This window comes from Eschrichtius robustus, chromosome 14, assembly GCF_028021215.1.
Source record: "Eschrichtius robustus isolate mEscRob2 chromosome 14, mEscRob2.pri, whole genome shotgun sequence".
Classification (NCBI taxonomy): Eukaryota; Metazoa; Chordata; class Mammalia; order Artiodactyla; family Eschrichtiidae; genus Eschrichtius; species Eschrichtius robustus.
In genome coordinates this window covers 80,811,603-80,829,502 of record NC_090837.1, presented here as the reverse complement: position 1 = coordinate 80,829,502, position 17,900 = coordinate 80,811,603, and the positions used below count along the sequence as shown (strand labels likewise).

Sequence of the window (17,900 nt, the reverse complement as noted above, 5' to 3'; positions counted from 1 at the left end):
TGGAAGGATGAAGGAATGGGCAAAGAGAAAGAAGGATGTGTGGAAGAGATGTAGGAACGAATTAAACCTGTTTGATTTGGGATTTTTGATGCTAACAAACCATGTCTAATTTTTCAGGTTTTTTCCCCATATTCTCAAGAGGAAATATCCTTAAAATAAGAACATTTCCATGCAAAATAATCATATTCCATTTCATAGACTAGCAAAAGATTTCAGGAGCTAGGAGACCCTAGCTAGTTAAAAGTAAAAGACTATATTTTGGTAAGGACATTATTACTGGCATTTATATTGTGAAGGCATTGGTTGGAAGATACACTAGAAGTTTTGTTTACCAACAGCCAAGTCTTTGAGGAGCGTATGTATGTGCGTGTGTGTGTGTGCACACGTGTGCACAATGTATATTGGAGTACGTACTTATTTTATAAAATCCTGGTAATGTTGAATTTACTTTGTGTATATGTTTTGGGGGAGAGGATGCTGAAGCATTTTTCGGTGATGGGAAAGTTTTTGTACTTCTGTGCATGGCTGCTCTAATATCAGGCGCCATATTTAAGCATCACAAATATACACTAAGCAAGGGACAGATGCACAAGGAATTTAAGCAGAGTTTTTCTAAATGGCAAATAATTAGAGGGGAACAGATGCCTATGGGCAGCAAAGGATGAAATGAGGTACCAGGAATTTTAAAAGGGAGATGGAAATACATATGTACAATGTAGTTGCTCTCAAGGATGTTTAAGCCTAGAGGCTGTTCTTTCCCAAAGTTCTCTGTTTTTTGTGGGTTTTGACATTAAATTTTGTTCTCTCTTTACCTATATTCCCCAAAGAAATAGATCATGCTAATCATTCCAAAGTGGAACAGATTTTCTTTCGAACCTCAGTTTTGGATGACTTTGTGGGTTGCATCTCTTTCTTCTCTCTCCCCAGGGCCGTGTCTTTTCACAGGACTGCCAGGATATGACATTTCTCACAGTGTCACTCCTCATTATTTATTATTTATTCCCCGTCTACTTCCAAAAGGGTTTTTAGCTAGCCTACCAATGAAGGACGCCTACAAATGTGATTTTTTTCCTTGATGTGCCTTTTAAAAAGGATGGACACACCCTCCTTTGGAACAATCCCGCTGTCCAGTGGGTTGTTGTGTCCATCTGAGAACTCTTCTGCATAGTCCTGAGGGTCGAAAAGGAAACAGATCTCCAAGAATAAAGTAGAGAAGAGCATGAGGCGTTTCCCATCTTCCTGTAGAGTGGGAGTTTAAACAGCAGGGGCGCCGAGCAGAGCCATTCAGCAGCCCAGCAAAGCTGAGCGGTATCACCTGATCATGACCCTTCAGGTTTGAAATTTACCTGTTGTGCTCATTGTAACAAAAGAAATGAAATCTCTGTAATTATATTGGAAGGGGGAGGAGATCATGTTTTAGTTCCTTTGATCTTGAGCTACAATAGACTCTGCTTTTGGAAATTTAATTTGAAAGAATCCAACGTACACATCTGCTTTTTGTACCGCAAAGTTCTATTGAGCTTGAAAATAGAAATTTATTAATGCAAATGTGTAGAGACTGTTCCTTGAGGAAAAAAAAATATGCGTTCAAAACACTAGGTGATCCTTTCTACATAGCTATGGAAGATTTTAATAAATACGTTCTCTGTGTTTCTTCTAGAGTTCAGGGATGAGGCTCCTTGTTAACAAGGACCAAGCGTTGAAAGTACAGGACGCATTGGGGAACAGAAAGATTCATGATGACTTCAATATTTAAAAGTTTCCAAAGGACAAATTAGATGGTTAAGAGATGAGAAGCAGACTGAATCCTCAAAAGAAAAAAAAAAAAAAAAAAAAACCAAAAACAAGTGCGTCATCAAACCATTTTGAGAACATGTTTGAATTGATGGTATAGGGTCCATGCTAAGAGACAAAGCTTTCATTTCAACGAATCCAATCTGCCTAGTGTTCTGGAAAATTGCCTTTGCCTGTAAATGGAATGGCATGCAGATTTTAGGTAGGACACTTTCTCACCCAACTTAGCCTGTACTCTTTATTTTCGTACCATTACATGAAACTGCACATAAATGACACTTGACTTAATCCTTAGAGTGGCTGAATTGCATGGTCTATTTTGATTAACTTTTTCTTGTTCTCAGTGTAAATTTTCCAGTAAAGACTAAAATGTCATGAGCATTTTGGGACATAAATCCCTTAAGCTATTTTGCAGTCATATAGTTGTCCTTTGTAGGGTTTGAGTGCTTTCCTAAACTCCTTCTCATCTCCAAATGGGCAAAATGAATTATAAATTGTTGAGAGCATTCAATCACTGGATGAGCAGTCATCTCCTAAAGCTGGGGAAAGTATCCTTTTTTCAGTTCTTTGAGTAAATGGAGGTGATTTCTTATAATATTTGTGCTCTATAACAGATCTCAAAAACTTGGTTATAAATTACCCAGGTTTAAGAAGGAGTTCATGATTAAAGACTATATTGAATTAATAAAACCAGTCTTTCTTTTTCTGGTGTGATGTAAAGAGATTTTTTTTTCAAAGGTGGTAGGTAGGTGGGCTTCAGTGCATTCTGTTGGTTACTTGTTACTTTCTTCCCCACTGAGTTTTTTGTTTGTTTGTGTGTGTGCTTCTTTTAAGGAACGGAAAGGTGAAAAGCCACAAAAAGTTAGGCTGGGAATTAGGAATTCTGAGTTTAAAACAGGGAGCCTATCCTAACTTGTTGTGTCTGAGTTGGTTTTTCAGTTGTATTGCCAGGATAGCCCGTGACCCTTGCAAATGTACAATTTCATTTGGGTTCAGTGATTCCTCTATGAGTCTGTGACATAGGACGCCAAAGGCCACAGGGATTATTTAATACACAAAATGTTAGGACAGAGTTGGCTCCCCAGAGTCTTTTGAGTAACAAGGATTTCATCTGAACCCCTTTTGGGGGGGACCACGGAAAGTACTGCTCCGCACTTCCAGTGAATCAGTTTCTAACATTTACATCAAAGGGTGACTTTGTCCAGCTCCCCACATCTCCCTTCCTCAGAGGCGGGAGACCCCCAAACAAAATTTCTATGTCTAATGGCAGACAGTTGGGGTGCTGTAACCAAGCAGTCACCCTTAAAAATTAATGAGCTTAATGATGGATCGGAGAAGCGATCGTGATGGTGGTCGGGGAGGGAGGGGCCGTGGGGATGGCGGAAGGAAGAAGGCTGGAGTCCTCGTAAGTGACAATGATGGGAGCCCCTGTCCTTATCTCCCCTCCCCAGTCTCCCTTCCCCCTCCCCCCCGCCCCCCGCCCCGGTCGCCAGCCCTTCCACGCTCCTCTCTTCACGGGAGCCACAGCAGATAGAAAGACAGGGCGATTATGAAGATGTCAGTTGGAGCGTAGGCAGGCGAGAGGGGAGCAGCGCTCCAGATGAGGTCCGGGGGGAGCCGAGGAGGGTCACTCATGGACGACCGTGTGTGTGTGTCTGACAGACTGTGAAATGGTGCGTTGTTGCACGGCTGCGCTGCACCTGGGCCCTTCATCTGTGATTGATTGGTTTGGTCATGTGTAATGGTCCCATCTGCTCTGTGTTGTTTTTCTTTTTTTACTTATAAACACCGTTCCCAGCGGCTGAGAGAGGATGAGCTATGTTTTGTCATCTTCACTTACACTTTAGCTCAAAAAAGTGGTCAAGTAGGTAAGCTCTAAAGTCTATCCAAGTAATGTAGCAGCAAAGTCTGGGTTTCCCCCTTTGCTTGGTGTGTGTGTGTGTGTGTGTGTGTGTGTGTGTGTGTGTGTGGTGTGTGCGCGCGCGCATGTGTGTGCGCCTTCCTGCGCACGCGTGTGTGCCTGGAGTTTTCATGCTGCCTGTTAATATCCGAATAGTTCATGAACCACGGAAGACCAAAAAATCGCAGAAATGATTTGCACAAATCTGTGACTCTTACTGCAGCGGGGAGTTGGTTTTTTTTTTTTTTTTTTTGTAACAGAGCCAATACTTAATTAAAACCGTTGACATCATGGTTTTATAATTAAGCGTGGCATTAATTAAGCTGGAATAACGATTTTTTTTATTAAGAGCTGCTTCTATTGTATAAGACCATTATCGGCTAAAACCAAAATAATCTTAAAGCAAAAATGAATTCCCTCTAAACGAGCCCTTTTCAACTTCCCCAAAGTCCGGCCTCAGGACTGTCGTCATCAGGGCTGTGTGTGTGTGTGTCTGTGTGTCTGTGTGTCTGTGTGTCTGTGTGTTGGGTGGTGTTGGGATGGGGGACGAGTGCAAGTGAAATTTGTTTTTTTCACCCAAAAATGCTGATCGGCTCCTGGCATTCTGATGGCTAATTATGCATCGGAGAGCTTCGACAGCTGCATTCATCATCATAAAATGTAATAATTAATGACATTCCAACAAAGAAAAATATGCAAATGAGGACTCATTAGCATTTTCATATTCAGCTTTGATAATGCTTTTGCTGACAAGGTTGTAATTAATGAAAATTCATGTCGCAGTCAGGAGATTGGATCGGTTTCATTCCGCTCACAATTCCCAAATGCTTGCATTATGGAAAATCGGCAGCTCTGCCAACTTTTCAGGGAAGAAAAAAACACACACACACACTAAAAGCACCAGATGCAAATTAATGGTAGGGAGCCTTTAACTCTTTAAACCACCCCCCTAAATTTCCATCACAGGAAACATGTGATGAGTTTTAGCCTGAGAACTAGATTCTTTTTTTTTTTTTTTTAATAACAGCCCTGAAATTACTTTTATTTGTGACCCAAGTATGAGAATTTCTGGCAAACTTTTTTTTGTAATATTAAGGAAAAAACCCTCTACCTTTCCCCCTCTTTTCTTTTCCCTTTCAAGACTCTTTAAATTTACGTAGTAAAACATGTTAGGACAGCCAAGCCCCAGCGTGTTGCGTTCTGTCCTCTAGCTGGCAAATTTACAGCACGACAGTTTATTCATCCTCATGCTTTTCGGAGACACCTCATCACGTACTTGTGCTTCGATCTTCCGGTGCCTCCCTCCGTGTGCTACCCATAAGGTCGAAAGAAAAGCAAGTATTCTGTTTGTCTATTCAGGGTGAGTTTTTTTTTTTTTCTTTTTTGGACCATGTTTGTTTTTTTTTTTTTTTCTGTGCTTTTTCTTTTTAATCTATTCCCTTTATGGTTTAATGTAAGAGTTTGGGAATGTGCCCATCATTCTCTCACTTAACACTTCTGGTTTAGTGTTGGGCTTCAAACATAATTTTAAGAGACACTGTACAATCCAAATGGATACCCAGAAACCCCAGAACCAGAGATATCGACAAGCATTCAGTACAGAGAGCTATTAATTTATAAACCCTCTGTGTGTTGCTTTCAGAATGTGTGACTGGAGATTGGCAAATAACCACTTTGTGCCAACCTGGTACCATGATTTGTCAGACTAGCCTAAAGTTAAACCGAAACTTCTATCTCACTCTTGACATTAGAAAGAAAAAACCTAAACAGAGTTCTGACTGGATGTAAGATTTGATCTTCAGGTTAAAAAATGATTATTACCACGTCAGATCTTTTTGCTGAGGCAGATGTTTAAAAAAAAAAAAGGTTTGTATAAGGATTAAAAGAAAGGTTTGCATAAGGGGAGGATGAAAGCATATTTCTTTAAAAATTGTCAAGTTAATAAGCATTTTTACTCTCAAATAATATAAAACCACTTCAGGCAGTTCCTAAGATGCAGTTTCCTGTTTATTTAAAGTTAAGTTATAATTCCCCAAGTTGCTAGCCCAGCATAAAGAAAGAATATAAATATGCCTTGTTAGGGGAAGGTAGAAACTTTGATATGCTAGGTTTTATTTTTTAGAGTATCTCAGTGAAATAGAGAGTATCATGAGTTATTTAATGAGAATTTTAAAGTGAATCTTTTTTTCCTATTATGCAATTAAGAATGACTAGATTTTTATTCCTTATTAATCTTTTAGAGATCTGAGAAACAGAATTTTATTTCAATTTCTTGCTTTTTCCAACTTTCGTTTTGTCACAGTTTGTACATGAATGTGTGTGTGTACACACATGTTGTGTAAATGTGTGTGTGTCAGTATCTGGAGATTATGGTGAGTGAGTCTGTCCCCTTTCCTTTAAAATCTATTGTGTTAAAACAGCAGGCAGAAGAAGGTTTTTTTTTCTTTTAGTTTACTTGTTTTTGATGCAGGCAAACTGCCCATCCAGATGGTAGAATTTCACCTGTAAAGCAATCTGAAACGATAGGTTAATTCTGACATTTTATAGAACTTTCTTATTTTCTTTTCGTACAGTACAACTGAGTGCAGAGTAGCTACTCAAGATGATATTTCCTCACCCCCCCACCCCCATTTTCTTTTTTTTTTTTTTGTTTTATTTTTAAACATCTTTATTGAAGTATAATTGCCTTACTCCCATTTTCTTTTAAAGCGCTTCCTGCTGTGATTGGTTCTCCCCCTGCCCCAAATCAGTATTTTGGGCTCAATTAAAATCTGTGGCTTTAGGCACTTTGCTGCTATTGTCAAAACCACATCTGATGAAATCTTTGACCGCTTTTAATATGTGTAAATGAGGAATTGATGGGAGAAGTAAAGGAACAAGTGTCGATCAGCAGGTTAGTGGTGGAGAAGCAGATCATTTTAATTGTAGAAGCTCCACGATCCACTGGCTTTGATAAATTCACTGTTAGTTTTCTCCTCCCACCAAATTTACAACTCCTGCCTTTCTCAGTAATGCCCAGCCTGGTGTCAGCAACCGGAATCCTGAAATTTGGTTTTGTTTTCAGTGTGGCTAGCTTCTGGTGGCTTCTCTGCCTGAGCAAACTGGAGATGCTTTGAAATGATTTGTTGACCTGTTATCAGGGAATCCCATTATTTCTCAAAGCAGGTTTTGGGGGTGTTTACACAGTGGAGCATGAAAGGCAAAGGGAGTATTGGAGATTGTTTTCAGTCATAGTCGTTGTAATCGTACCGTATTTACAAGTTACTTTTGAACGCTATCCTCTTGTTTTTATTTCTAGAAAAATCCTTTGTTTGCATACATTATTTCCCGAGTTGTTTACATACTAAAGATGGCGCTAGGGGCATCTTCCCTGGTTTATTCCCTTGGGAGAACCTTTTTTGGAAAGTTATACCTGTTCAAATTTGGGACCCTAGTCGTGGTACTGTTGGCTGCTTTTTCTGTTTCCTGTTTTGCAGATGTTAATTCCTTTGGGTAATTTTTTTTTAAGTGATGAGATTTTCACTGTCCAGCAGCAAGCCACGTTTCCTGGAGTCATTGAACTCTGAAATGGGAAACCTGTGGGTGGTGATCAGCTGTACCCTCCCCAGAAGCTATTGCCTCAATCAGGGAGAATTACTGCTCCATGACTGAGAATTTTAAAGGAGTTGTTTCACTAAAACATCCACAAGTTTTCTTTCAGGTACTGCAACAAAACTCACATTTGTTTGTGGCCCGTGAAGCCAGGATTCCTGGCAGGATTCTCATCCAGTTGCTTCTCCTATTTCCCTTGCAAACTTTCCCATTGGTTGGGGTCCCTGGAGAGATTTCAGTGGCTGGCTGGTGGAAATGTTTAGGAGAACATTTGCGTATCAAAGCAGCCTAGATATTTGCAAAAAAAAAAAAAAAATGTTTATTTGAGAAAAAAAGAATCCACTTAGGATTAGGAAGTCACTGCTTTAAACGTTTTAAAAGCATTTGTGATTTCCCGGAGTATATTATTCATGAGCAAGGCCTAACCTGACATTCAGGGGTCATGCCCGCATCCATATTTTTAAAAAGCTTATAAGATAATGAACATTTTGCTTAACGATTAAGATCTGTACCTATGTGTGGTATAAAAATTCCCCCCAAATTAAAGGACACAAATATATCCCAAAATTGTTTATGACTTAGTGAACCTACGAAACAAAAGATGTAGGGAAAGGGCCTCACTCTTTGCCTTCTTTATGTATTTCCCCCCCCCCCATAAAACCCAATTGTGTTGCTGTGTTGTGACATTCGGTTCTACTGGAGTCCATGAACTTTCTCTTTTTATTTATTTATTTATTTATTTATTTATTTAACATCTTTATTGGAGTATAATTGCTCTACAATGGTGTGTTAGTTTCTGCTTGATAACAGTGAATCAGCCATACATATACATATATCACCATATCTCCTCCCTCTTGCATCTCCCTCCCACCCTCCCTATCCCAGCCCTCTAGGTGGTCACAAAGCACCGAGCTGATCTCCCTGTGCTATGTGGCCTGTGTAAGCTTTCTGTTAATGGTGATGATTTAAATATCAGATCTTTCTCTTTTTTTCTTGGTAAAGAGTTTAATGTGGACATACTGGCGTTCAGATTATTAAAGTTTTAACTGCATTACACTGATAGGTTGGAAACAGCAAATATAAAGCTCAGGGCAGGCCAATTTTGTTAACAGTGTAGGGGCTGAACGTTGACAATTACTGTACTTAAAAATCCCTCGGATCAGGTGTTATTTTGCCGTCTGGACATTTTAATTAGTAATAAAAATGTGGATCTGGATACACAGAAATAGGATCTACAGTACACAACGGCCCGATGCACTCTGTTGGTGTTGAGGTGTGCCTGGCTACATTTTGTGTGTGTATGTGCTCGTGTGTAAGTGTAATTGTGTGTTGAGTATGTATTCATTCCTCCTAGTAAACCCAAGCATAGGATTCTATCACAATACCAAAAAATTTGGCTACTTTTCTTGAATAAGAAGTGAAAATGTGTAAAAAGTGTACTTATATTCCTAAGTAATACTTGCCTATATCTTTTTAATGGTCATGCTTCCTCGTGTAATATATGGTACGGCATGTCAGTACAATGCTGACATTAGAGGTAGGCTTGGGCAAAAGATGTGGCTCCTCCATTTCATAGCTGTGTGCCCTAAGACAAATAAATTAACCTCTCTGAGTCTCCCTTTTTTCTTACATATAGAATGAAAGTATTATGATAATAATAATGATACCTATCTAACAGAATTATGATGAAGCTTATAAGAGCATGTATGTGAAAGCACTTGGTAAAATACAAAGAGCTATAACAATTGATTTTTGATACAAGTTGCCAGTCATAACCCACATAAGCATCTTCGTAATTCAATAAATTGTCTCATATGAAAAAATAAGGAGATGCAAATATAAGAGTACAGTAACAAATAGTAACTTTAGGACCACCAGAAAATATGTTCATAATTTTAAACATAAAGCAAAGTCATCCATTTTTATTAAGTATCTGTATATGCTCTTTGAAATAATGTTATTCTTAATTAAGGCAGAAGCGGGTACATTTGAGGGAAATAGTGACCCTCTGGAGAAATGGAGAGTGAAAATAGTTTAGGGAAATGAGTCTTAAGTGTCTTCTCGTTCGGAAAGATGCATACACGTTTCTCTTAATCATTATGAATTTCTTGCTTGTAAAACCAGTGTGAATACTTAAACGATAGTCATTATTGTTTAGAAAAACCTACCATTATAATTTATACACACACACACACACACACACACACACACACACGCATCATGTTTTATGTAAATTTGCTCAAGAAGGCATTATCCCCAGGAAGTGAGGGTGTTGATAAAATTGATGTTTGACACCGGACCAGATGAGTTTGGATACTTCTGTAGAAAGCTTTTTCTGTTTTTATTACAGGTTCAGTTCTCTTCCTGAGAATTCTTCAGAAAGGATTTGTTTTCTTTACTGAGACGAATGGTGTAATGGAATACTGTGGCCTAATGATGCTATTTTGGTCATTTCATTAATTTCATCTTCTTCTCCCTTAATGTAATAAATGCATACCTTGATTATAATACAAATTATATTTACATTACATTGTTTCTAAGAACAAATATTTATTTTTATAGACAACCTGGTTTTAATTAGTGTCTTAGAAAGCTTCTAAGACTTCTCTAGAACATGGTATTAGCAGAAGTAGGCAGAGGTTTTTTTTTTTTTTGGTGAGGTGTTAGGAGGAGCTAAATTCAACCAAGGCAATCTTCAGTTAATTCATTAATCTGGTAAATATTAAGTAAACTACAGAAGAAACAGAAACGTGCCAGTTGTGACTATACAGCTTTTCAGGTTTTTTGGACTTGAAAATGGAAACTGGTTTTATTTAATGTTCTATCAGTTTCATGTAAATGTCTCATTCTAATGACCAGTTTCATTGACATCTATTCTAATCTAGTGAACAGAGAGGCTCTACATATAATTTGTCTGGAAATTTTTGAAATGAGGCTACAGGTCCTCCTCTTTGAAACTTCCTTTGATAAAAATGGCCCTGTGTGCCTTAACCTTCTAGAGTTCAGCATTGACTGTCAGGAGAGGAGAAAGAAATCGTGGGACTCCTTTAAAAATTATCCCAGAAAAGGGATTCAGCTACAAATTGGGGGAACAGCATTTAAAATGTATTAAGAAAGTAATTCAAAGGAAAGTCTGTAGCCAAACTCCTTAATTGTGATGCATTTGCTGAGTTCCCCTCTTCCATCGTCGGGCCTGCTCCGATGCCATATGGCCTACCATGGAACATTTAACTTGTCAGATATAATGGATTGTCCTGGAAGCAGATTTTTGCTTTGAGCATTCGGCTCCTTTCTTGCATTTCACTCTCAGCTCCAGGCTGCGTGATGAAGGATTGTGGTGGAAACGCAACGAAGAGACACACAGTTGATTCCCCTTAAGAGAGTGACCTATATGCCACAAAATTTTACCCATGTAAAGAGGCATTATCCCTGTCGCTGGCCTTAGCGGGCTGCATGTCAGAATCATTTAAATTTGCCTGGACTTAACAAATTGTGTAAACATTTCAGAATTGAGTGCTTTGGAATAATAAACCATCATCATTTTAACTTATGCAGAAAGGGTGTAGCCACATCGGCCAAAAGATAAGTGTTATTTATCATGACCTACGTGTAACCTATACCACCTGGTTGGTAGATGCTGTAAATTAAGTTCAACTCTCAAATCTACCGAGAATGCTTAACAAAAAATCACCTGATGGCGATGTTACATGGCTTCATTGTTTTTGTTTAGTGAGTGAGGTGGGATTGAAATGATCATTTAGGTGGATGGGCAACTAGCAGTTAATTATCCTACTAAGCTTTCCATCTTGAAACCTTCTGTTTATTCAAATGCACTTGAAATGAGAGATTGCACATCCTGTGGATTATTTAACTTTTATCTGTAAATGTAAAAACTACAGTATCTGATGTTGGTTTTAATTTGCTGCTTTCATGAGGTAATTCATATTTTCTTTTCAATTTGTGATATTGTTTCTGAAATCAAAAGCTCGGAAAGGGCTAGGAGGAGTTTGTGACTTTTGCATCTATAGGATAACTTCCTTTAAAAGAATAAGCAGTGCCCTTTCTACACGTACATGTACATACATAGCTGCGAGATACTCTTCTGGTAAAATCTACTGTAACCCCAAAGCTAATATTATAATACAAAGACCCAGAATAGACAACTTACAAATAATCAATCAAGCACAAACCAGTGGGAAAATAAGTAACTTATGTATCTCAATTTAACCATAAAATGGTACATATTTGATTGCTCTAGGGTTACAAAAATTAATAGATTTGTATATGACACATGGAATTACTCTAAAAGAAACTGTCTGTTGGCAAAGGGTAATTTAATATACTTACCAAAACATGTGTGTTTATGTATTAGAAATTTAACATTTAATTTACTTCTACAAATTCATGTTTTCTAGATAATTCTTCATATAGATCTATAAAAACTGCAGTGGCCTTGAAAACTGATATAACCTCACTTCTATACAAAGAAGAATTACTTCTTTTTAAGGAACAACTTTCCATGAAGCAGTTAAGAAATCTCTGTTAAAGTCAGTATTGAATAATAAAGTGTACTACTGTATATTTCTTACTAATCCTAAACTGAGCACATTTGTTTTATTGATGCCCCTGATAGGATGATTTTTTTCCCCCCGTCTCTGTATTCAAATTTTGGTCAGGGTTGGTCCTAAATGAATTTGGGTGGTACCTGGCCAGAGCCAGCTCTTGTTGGGGCTTGTGTGCCCTCTGCTGGCGCACATTGAAATGACTGGTATGTGGGGTTCTTAATTTCTTTTACTTTTCAAGGTTGGTTTTTTTTTGTTTTTTGTTTTGTTTTGATATTTTTACACTATCAGATATTTGCAGTGATTATAAAGTTGTAGGTTAATACTGAGTATGGAAGTTAATTTGTTTTTATTAGGAAATGAAGGGGTTTTTTGTTTGGGGTTCTTTGGGGGCAGTTTGCTTTTGCTAAATAGACTCAATAGCTCAAATAACATATAAAGTATGCGACACTCTTTTTTAAAAATAAATTTATTTATTTATTTATTTTTGGCTGCTTTGGGTCTTTGTTGCTGCATGCAGGCTTTCTCTAGTTGCGGCGATCGGGGGCTACTCTCCGTTGTGGTGCGCAGGCTTCTCATTGAGGTGGTTTCTCTTGTTGCGGAACACGGGCTCTAGGTGCGCAGGCTTCGCGGGCTCTAGAGCACAGGCTCAGTAGTTGTGGTGCATAGGCTTAGTTGTTCCGCGGCATGTGAGATCTTTCCAGACCAGGGCTCAAATCCGTGTCCCCTGCCTTGGCAGGAGGATTCTTAACCACTGTGCCACCAGGGAAGCCCGTATATGCCACTCTTGAGTTATTAAGTGGTTGCTCTCAGATGACCGTTAATCGTATTCCCGTTGCTTTCATGGATCCTCCTGGCCTGATTACACTCAAGAAGAATTCTTGTTTACTGAGTTGGGAATGGACTTGAAAAGGATAAATCATTGAAATTTTGAAACATGACTCCTTGTATGTAGTAGCTAATGCCTCACAGAGAACTCCCTTATAGACTTGACTGTTTTCGCTTGCTTTGTGAAGGAAAATGAGCCTGTATTTGCACCATAATGTTCTGTAAAGGCATTTTTGGTTTCCTTGCAGACCAAATTAAGCTATTCTCCCTGGCAGACATTGAGAATTGGAGTTCGAGTGGAACCTTTTTTTGTTTTGCTTGGCTCCTTTGGTTGTTGTTTATAGAGTGTAAGATGTTAATGGAGCAAATCACTGATGGTTTCAGGTCGCAGGACTAAGTTATACAAAGGCAGTTACAGAGGGAACATCTTGCCTCCTCGCCATTGCTTGGGTTGAGAGTATCCTTGGGTCTTGGTAGTGAAGACCAGGGCTCTGTATAATGAATATGCCTTTAAAATAGCAATTTTTGTTCACAAGTTTCCATCAGATTCTTTATAAAATTTAATTACGTATAAGTGGTTTCTACATCTCTCTGATATGAATTGATCGAATCCATTCGGTGATTACTGTGTGGCGAGGATCGTTTAGATCTTTACAGTTCTTTTGTTTTTGCAAATTTCTCTAATTTGTAAGCAGATTCCATCAAAAAACTCCCAAATCATCTCCCAAACGTATGGAATGATCAAAGAACTTAAAGCTAGAGAAGCGGGGAAATGTCATCTAAGTTTTTTCCTGTTTTCCATCTTTCCAATCTGAGGTACCAGTTACCTTAAAATTTGTTTTGGATAAATCATGTAAGTATTAGTTTTTATTTACTTTGATTTGTTTAACATTGTCAAATAACTGCAAACTGCATTCTAACTAATATCCGTTTCCCACTAAATCTGTTCTAATGGTATCTGGCGTGGAATCTCGAATATACGTCTTTCCTCTTGTCTCCTATTACCACACTGACGCTGTGTTAGGTGCTCTCTCATTATTCCCATTATACCCCTGACAATGTACATTACTGGCTTTGCTCCCTAACATTTCACCCATCTAAACTCTTAACCCTTGGGAGTAACGTTCGTCGTTGACGTACCATCAGCCAACACGTGGTAGGTACACAGAGCCACCCTACAAATATTTATTTCCGTATCTCATGGTTTTGGGACCTCTTTCAAAGCTGTTCAGAAGATCATTTTTGCAAGCTTCAGAACTGAAAATTGCTGTCTGTAAACATCTATTCCACGTGATAGATTTTATTTTCTTGCACATTTTTGATAGGATGCGGTCACTGTTCTGACTACTCCCCTTCTCTCTCCTTCCTCCGTTCTGCCTTCTCCCTCATCATCCTTTCCTCTGCCTCTCCCCTTCCTTCCTGTGGCCCCCGCCTTCCTCTCTTGATTTAGTCATGCTCGTATATTCAGTAATTGGGAGGTTTTTCTTAAACATCACAGTGTGGAACTTAGTGGTTTGTGTAATTCTATCTGTGAACCATCACCTTCCTTTAACAGGGGAATTGGACTCTGAGTAGTTTGGTCCTGTTTCCTCCCTAGCTTGATCGTCATGGGGCCATTCTTTTAAAGTTGATCTTGAAGGGCAGGCTCAGTGGTTGGCATTCTCCCTACTCTTTGTCTGCTCTGTGAATGCCCTGAGTTGTATTTTGAATTGTGGGCTATTTCACCCCCAACTTCTCAGTACTGTATACTTAGGGAATATAAAACCTATATAGTCTAAGACTTGAGAAATGGTTATCTAATATATTACAGATACATCTATAGATGACACTTGGATTATCTTCTGTCTGGGGTTAGAAATGTTACTTATATACTTATGTGTATATGTAATACTTATTGTATTATACATATGTGTAACCTGTATTTAAAATTTTCATGAGACCTCCACCTCCTTTATTTTTGTGCATTCTTGAGTATCATATCAAATGCATGTAGTTTCTTTAAGAGATGATAGTGGTTATATTCTAATTGTTAGTCGTGAGCTGAGCTTGAAAACCGAGACCATCTCTTACATGCCGTGGTGCTAAAATATGTAGTTTTCCTACGTAGACACTTTATAACAAACATAATACTAAACCTTTTCTTCTGTTTTGTGTTCTGATGTGCCTAATTCAGAGTTTGGTCATTATTATTTTTTACATTTAATATTAGTAAGACTCTGTTAGAACATCAGTTTAATGGGTAGCACATAATTTATTGCTGAAAGCAATTTGCACAGTGAAACGTAGCTGCTGATTTTCTTAAAATTTGCTGATAAATTCCAAATAATTGACCCAGGCAACAAAGTCTTACTCATATGATATTGTCTCTGCTGCATCTGGCCAGAAATGTCATCGATCTCCTCCAGAGGGATCAAAGGACCAGATTCTCTCCCCCAGCATGGACTTGTAATGCCTTCAGTAGAGCATGGATGTGGGGAATACATGGGTGGAAGGGCCCTTTTAGGTTAACAAACCAAGTCGGGCTCACTAGAGCTTGATCCTGGAGTCTAAAGGCGACCTCTGTCTTAGGGTAGAAAGGGGGAAGAGATACTTTCAGAGCAGTGGCCAGTGGGGCTGATAGAAGGAATGTCCTTTCACCTCTAGGACACTTATGTCTTGGAATTCTGTTGTTTATTAGGGCCATCTGCTTGGTAATGTGAGCTGAATTTCTTTAACACAACCAATCTTCATGAGCAGAGATGAACAAATGTAAAGGCCTAGTACACTGCCAGGAAGAGGTTTCTCTAACCCATGTTTCTCTAACCCACAAAATGTAACTGTCTGAAAGGGTCTTGGAGATCAACACTTGTTTACTTTTTAAAAATCCTATTAAATAGGTTGGATTAGATAGTCATTGATTTTTTTTTTTTTTTTTTTTGGTTATCTAACAGGTTACCAGGTTTATTAGAGTTTCACCTAATGTAACCTTGAAGGCTGAACCTGTTCACTTAAATTGGTTACTCTTATCTGTGGCTTGTTAGACTAACCAGTGGAATTTTATTTAAAACAAATAGAGATTCTGGACCACATTCCACTGACTGTAAGTCCCCTGGGGTAGAGAACCCAGGGATCTGTTTTAAGAAAAGTCTTACTGATGATTCTCATGATGGGCAGGGTTTTTGAGCCATAGAATTGAATTTCGGGAGATTGCTTTTCTCCACACCCATCCTGTATCTTCCTTTCCTCTTAAGAGTACACCAAAGATATTTTATTTCTGTTTGCTTTTGATGCCTTTAGTGTGTATCGCAAGATTGACCTTTTTCATTTTTACATGAAAAACTATTACGTTATTTCAAATAAAAAATAAGATTTCAAATGCATATGTTGTTTCTTCAGAGGCCCTCACAAAGTCTTTCATTGCCTTGGTTATACCCAGTCACCATAGGCACAAACTGTAATAAAAATATAAAATAGGGCAGGCAGAGCCATTAAGACCTTATTCACATAAAACCAGTGGTAAGTTACTCATTAGAAGTAAGTTGAGTGATTTCGGGGTTAGCCTTAGTCCTTCAGGCCCCTAGGGGACCCTTGTACAAATTGCTGATTCAGAAAATCATTACTCTGGTGGCTCAAGTGGCACTTTAGTGGCCTTAAAGAGTTATTTGACACACCTCCCCAAACAGCTAAGTTATCCCCATGATTATGTTGATTAATTGCACACTCTGTGGAATTAGTGTTATTTTTAATGAAAGATTTTCCTGCACTGGGAAAAGAAAGCATAAAACTCACGTGTTCTCATTTGATAATGTGTGCACTTCTCCCAAGAGTGACACCGAGGAAGAGGATGATTCTGGCTGTTGTTGGTCTAGGGTAGGTGAAATAATCTCTAAGGCAGTACTTTCATTTTGCATTGAGAAGGTGATTTTTGGTGTCCCAGAGGGTGGTCACTCAAAATGTTTACCAGTTCTAATATTTTCATCCATCAAAGGACTCGAGAATGCCTCTTTGACTTACTACAAATTGAGGAGAGGGCTGTGCTACATAGTGAGAAAAAGACAGGTGGAATCATCTTTGTTACCACAATAGAAACCAGTAATACATCTGGAATACTCCAAGAAGTGGCAGCGTATTGTAAAAACAGGCTTTGGTACAGGAATTGGTAATTTATGTTCTAGCTTCGTCTCTTAATATCTGTACAACCTCTTTTATTTGTTATAAGCGGGTTACCCTTTCTGAATTTTAGTGACCTCCTCTATAAAAATAGGGGTTGAAATGCCCATCTAAGGAATTCTTAGGATGTTGTTGTCTTAAATAATGTAAGTTAAATTACTTTGCACACTATATAGTGCTTTGCAAATGTGAGGGCTTCAAGGAGAATTGAATATAGATTCTAACCATGTTCAGAATCGCCCCAAATACAGAGTTTTGGTGGTGCCTCGAGATACTCTTAGGTATCCAGATACTCTGGAATTTTGGTACACCCGCTGCTTTGAATGCAGTGCAGTGTCTGGATGAGATGGGGTGCATCAATGACAGAAAGCAGCCCAAACTCATAATTTTCTGAGGTCAGAGCTCTAGATCGTTACTGAGGGTTCTACTTTGATGATTTAAGAACATCAGTGAAAGTGAGCACTGATGCTAGTCTTTCCTGGGAAAATGGCTTGGCCCCTATTTCCCAGCATCCTTTGCTGCAAGCTATGTGCCTGATCAATTTCCCCCCAAATTTTCTTTCTGTTCTCACTTTAGGAAGAAGGGGATGAAGAGAATTTTCTAGGCTGTGGAATGACTGACTGTTTTATCTGCTGGAATTGAGTCGTAGCTCTTTTAGCATGAAATTTATTAAATTTGGATTTTTTAAATGCCTCCTGGTATAGTAAGATTCTGCAGGAGAGAACCAGTGGTCTTCTCTGAATTTTAGAAATCAGGAGAATAACGTCAACTTCTGACTTCTTGTAAACCCAGACTCTCACCTCCAAGCTAGAATCAGGGAAAATTAAAGTTGACTGGCTCGTCAGAACCACAAAGGTGTATCTGCATGGAAACATCACAACAAGACAAAGATGTTTTTAGGTCAATTAAAATAAAATTCAAATGTTAAACTTATTTATTTGATAGAATATTACCAACATATATTAACCCAGTGCATGCTTTGAAATGTTAAGTTTTTTAAAGTAGTAGTTTCTCAGATTCCTCAGGACTTGTGTTAATAGGCAAAAAGATGGGGCAGGTATGTGTATTCAAATAAA

At 38.5% G+C, this 17,900-nt stretch overlaps 1 protein-coding gene across 11 annotated transcripts in view; it reads left to right on the top strand.

Annotated features, from left to right (window-relative positions):
• The window catches only part of TCF4 (transcription factor 4), a 353,245-nt gene that overhangs the window by 152,629 nt on the left and 182,716 nt on the right, over positions 1 to 17,900 (top strand). Inside the window, exon 1 of one of the 11 annotated variants that reach the window (XM_068562363.1) lies at positions 4,985 to 5,054. The exons of the other annotated variants lie outside the window; for them this stretch is intronic. The gene's annotated coding sequence lies outside the window, so the exon portion shown is untranslated. Of the gene's footprint in view, positions 1 to 4,984; positions 5,055 to 17,900 lie in introns of those variants that run through there. 11 annotated transcript variants of the gene reach the window in all.